A 4,996-nucleotide genomic window follows, 5' to 3' on the forward strand; every position below is an offset into this window, starting at 1 on the left:
AAACTTGCAAATAATATATTTTATTTTAGTAGGGCTATATGGTGGGCATGTATATCGGGAACCAACTGTGCCGTAAGCATATATGTCGCCTCTTGAATACCACAAATACAATCTTATAGATTTTTTTATAAAATAACATGCCACAATATAGTTTTCAGTCTAGGAAGACCGTGAAAATAGCCCACCATTTCTTACAAGAGTAATGACAACCTTCTGTCAAAACTGACAGCGTGGTTCCAAAAATAATGATTGATTAATGGAGGCAGACATAGTTAAAATATACAGGCATCAATATTATGCTTCAATGTTGACAATCTTGACAGTCCTCCTTGTAGAAGTTCACAGAAGGTATGCAATAATCAGCCAATCAGCTTGCTGCTTTAATGATAAAGAATTCCGTCAGATCGGTGCCATCATTCCGCAATCTCATGGTAAAGAATAAGTAATAGCGCCGCTCCTCACCGCCCGATACCAGACAGAAATGAAGCACAAAGGTACCTTCAGGGACAAGAAAATGAAGAAACCTTAAAGGTAATCAACCTATCCAATAAACATCTTTCTAAGTCACAGGTGGAAGTACTTGCTAAAGGCCTTTCCTTTGCACCGGTGATGGGCTCTGATTATTTCACTTTAATCAAAGATTTTTTTTTTAGGGCATTCACTTGAGTGTGATTATCAGGTTCCAGAGGGCATTTGCTATGTTTTTCTGAGACTATAAAAGACGTGAATATCTGGAAGAATTCGCCTTTACATCAGAAGAGACAACATTGCACAGAGATTATTTCACAGATGAAAATGACCCAAAATTCTTGTGAGCTTCCTCCAATGATGAAAACTAACAATAAATAAAATAAAGCACTTAGAATTGTTTTTAAATGGGCTTTACTTAAAGAACTTTATAGACGTAAATGCTCTTAATTTTTAAGAGAAAATAATTCTTGGATATTTATTGATATATTAATCATGTGTGAAGGGAATCAGACACAAGTCCCTCAGATACGTCTTCTTGGATTTCAAAGTCTATTCAAATACAAACCTCTTTTATTCCTTCTATTTATCCTGAGCTACATATGTATACTGGGTGGAAATCTTCTCATTATTCTTTTAGTGACCATTATTGACCATCTCCAAATTAAAATGTTTTTCTTCCTGAAAAATTTATCCATAGCAGATGTCTTATTGACAACTTGTGGTATCCCCATGATGTTGGACATAATGTTTGTTGAGGAGGGAGTTTTGTCCCTTTGGGGTTGTCTGATGCAGCTGTATTTTTTTAGCATATTTGAATTTGTTCAATGTTTCCTCATTGCCATCATGTCTTATGATCGTTATTTGGCCATTTGTCATCCATTACGATATTCCTCACTCATAAGTACAGATCTTTGCCTTCGACTTGTCATCGGAGCCTGGTTTTTGGTCATTGTTTTGACAACAAGTGAGTTCTTTGCTATTATCCAGTTTAACTTCTGTGACCTGAATTACATAGACCACTTCTTTTGTGACCTTGGTCCCTTATTGGAATTGGCCACTTCGGATATTTCTATTGTAATGTTGCAGGACTTTGTTTACAGCATCTTTATACTTTTTTTACCATTTTTTTCATCATTATTTCCTACTTTTGCATTTTCTTTGCAATCCTTAAAATTTCTTCATCTTATGGTAGAAAAAAGGCCTTCTCCACTTGTAGCTCCCACCTGACCACAGTGTGTGCATATTACGGCACTCTAATCGCAGTCTACATGACTCCATGTGATGAGAGCTCATCCAATATCAACAAATACAGATCCCTGCTGTTTATAGTATTTACACAATTGATGAATCCCATTATCTACAGTCTGAGGAACAATGAGATTAGGAGAGCTGCGCACAAGATGATTTGTATTTTTTTAAACAAAATGAGTTTAAATGTTCATCTCAATGCTAATATGTGAAGGTCTTATTCATCTATGCATCAAATCATTAACCAAAGCATTATTTTTAATCCATTAGAAGTTGTATTGCAACTAGAGTTGACTAAATCCATGAAAAGTAAATGGAATTTTCTGCAAATTTCACAAAAAATTGAATGTCGGGATCCAATATTTTTGTGATTTGATTCCCTTGAATCCAGCACAATGGCATCTGGCTGATCAACATTTTCGGGTCAGGAAGAGGATAAAAATAATATACTACTATGCAAACCTCACCCATCACAAGATAAGCTTTCCTACTGATTCTCAGCTAGAATCTGGACTAATAACAAAACTTAGGTAATGTCTATCAGAGAACCTTTATTTCACATATAATAAATTTGGGAATCCTATTTCCAGGCCAAATTTGATTGCATATCAAAAATGTGAAATATGGGAGATTTATTCATTTCTAGCTGCAACATGCAGAGACTACTTGCAACAAATCTTCCTATGGATTGAAAGCAAAACATTAGATTTTTACAATTGATGATGAAAACATTTTTTTTATTACTATATTTGGTTTAAACTTGAATGCCGTAAAGAGAATTTGCGTTCCAATGGATAGAAGAACACCTCCACATCTTGCCCCCTATCTGTCGGTGTTCCTCAAGGCTCAGTTTTAGGGCCCCTGCTCTTCTCCATCTACGCCTATGGCCTGGGACAGCTCATAGTCTCACACCTTTCAGTATCACCTCTATGCTGATGACACACAGATCTACTTCTCCTGACCTAATATCTCCTCCCTACTAACCAGAATCCCACAATGTCTGTCTGCTATTTCATCCTTCATCTCTCACAGATTTCTAAAACTTAACATGGATAAAACAGAATTGATCATCTTTCCCCCACCTCACTCATTCCCCTTCCGACTTATCCATCAAAGTTAATGGCTGTCCACTCTCCCCAGTCCTGCAAGCTCGCTGCCTAGGAGTAACCCTGGGCTCTAATCTCTCCTTCAAACCTCATATCTAAGCACTTTCCACTTCCCGCTGACTCCAGCTCAAAAATATCTCCAGGATCAGCACATTCTTCAACCATGAATGTGCAAAAACACTAGTGCACGCCCTCATCACTAGAGATGAGCGTTGTTCTACTCGAACTGTTCACCAATCTCAAATTCGAGCTGTTTTGGGCGGTGTTCGAGCCGTTCGGCGAACACGAACAATTTGAGAAAAAGTCGGCTGTTCGAGGTTATGTTCGATAACTGATCGTGCACCAAAATCATAACTGGATTTTTTCTCAGTAATGATGAAAATTAATGTTAATACGCAGTTTGAGTGTACAGCGGGGTGGGGGGAGGGGCAGGGGATGGATCTCTGCAGGAACAATGAAGATCTCCATTTTTTTTTTCTCTTTCCCGCATTTACAGTGGGGAGGTGCAATCTGTCAGCCTATCAGCAGTGCACACACGGAGCGAAGTGCTTTTTTTCACACAAGCAAGGGCATGTGTCATTGGCAGTGTATGTCACATGTCCTTGCCCTATAAGACCAAGCCATTTTCCCCGTCGCCACCATTTTCTCACTGCTGCAGCTGCATGTTAGACGGCACCGCTGTTGCTGTGTGCGCTATACCTTGTTAATTTCAATCCAATTTTCGCACAAATCTACAGATAGCTTGAGAGTAGGGAATAGTTGTGATTGCAGTCCTTTTAAGGACTAGGTTACAGCATTTCCTATGACTTTTATCAGGCAGGTCTGTGCTCTTAAATAGATAGGTTGTGGTAGTAAAGACTAATTGTAATTGGAGTCCTTTTCAGGACTAGGTTACATCAGTTCCTATCAGTTTTTGCCAGGCAGGTCTGTGCCAGTGCTGTGCAAGTTTTTTTCACAGCATTTGGCTGAATCTAGCAAAGTTAATCCTTTTTGGCCTATTGCAGAGTGTGTTAGTCAGTGGAGTAGCCTATCTGTGTTGCAAGATATACCACCTGTGTATAGAATACCAATTTTTTTACTGCACCTAGTGAAGTAAAATCTTTTGGGCATAGCATCATTCTATTAGTCCATCTATACTGACCTCCATCAGGTTGCAAATTGAATATAATTTTTTTCTGCATCTAGCTCTGAAAAAATATTGGGCTTCTAGCTGTGTGTGGGACTTGTTGTATTAGTCCATCTATACTGACCTCCATCAGGTTGCAAACTGAATATATTTTTTTCTGCATCTACCTCTGAAAAAATATTGGGCTTCTAGCTGTGTGTGGGACTTGTTCTATTAATCCATCTATACAGACCTCCATCAGGTTGCAAACTAAATATATTTTTTTCGGCATCTACCTCTGAAAAAATATTGGGCTTCTAGCTGTGTGTGGGACTTGTTGTATTAGTCCATCTATAGTAACCTCCATCAGGTTGCAAATTAAAAATAATTTTTATCTGCATCTACAGTACCTCTGAAAAAATATTTGGGCTTCTAGCTGTGTGTGGGACTTGTTCTATTAGTCCATCTATACTGACCTCCATCAGGTTGCAAATTGAATATAATTTTTATCTGCATCTAGCTCTGAAAAAATATTTGGCCTTCCAGCAGTGTGTGGGACTTTCTCTATTAGTCCATCTATACTGACCTCCATCAGGTTGCAAATTAAAAATAATTTTTATCTGCATCTACCTCTGAAAAAATATTTGGGCTTCTAGCTGTGTGTAGCGCTGGCGTCCCTGCCCTCTGCTAGGCAGGGACGCTGCTCCCCTCACCGCTCTGCTCCGTGCCCGGCGTCCTCTCCCCGCTCTGCTGTCAGTGCGCGCTCCTTCCCGGCGTCCTCCTCCCGCTCTGCTCTCAGCGCGCGCTCCTTCCCGGCCCCTGTGCTTAGGGCGCGCGCGCGCGCTCCCCTCCTCTTAGAGGGGCCGCGCGCGCCGTCCTAAGGAGTCCCCGGCCAATGGCCGGAGGACTTCATCATATATAAGGCACCTCCTCCAAAATGGAGGTGCCCGAGCAATGTTGTTTGCACCTGTGTCTCACCTGTGCTTCAGCCCTCAGGTCCCGTTGCCAGTTACCTGCCAGTTTCCTGCCAGTTTCCTGCTAGTTACCTGCCAGTTACCTGCCTGAT

The 4,996-nt window shown here is 40.3% G+C and overlaps 1 pseudogene; it reads left to right on the plus strand.

The window, feature by feature from the left end:
• The first annotated feature begins 963 nt into the window (after positions 1-963).
• On the plus strand, positions 964-1,931 carry LOC141167457 (olfactory receptor 1500-like; annotated as a pseudogene).
• The last annotated feature ends 3,065 nt before the right edge of the window (positions 1,932-4,996 follow it).

Source organism: Phyllobates terribilis, unplaced genomic scaffold, assembly GCF_046119375.1.
Source record: "Phyllobates terribilis strain yellow unplaced genomic scaffold, ASM4611937v1 Scaffold_11__3_contigs__length_659146591, whole genome shotgun sequence".
Classification (NCBI taxonomy): Eukaryota; Metazoa; Chordata; class Amphibia; order Anura; family Dendrobatidae; genus Phyllobates; species Phyllobates terribilis.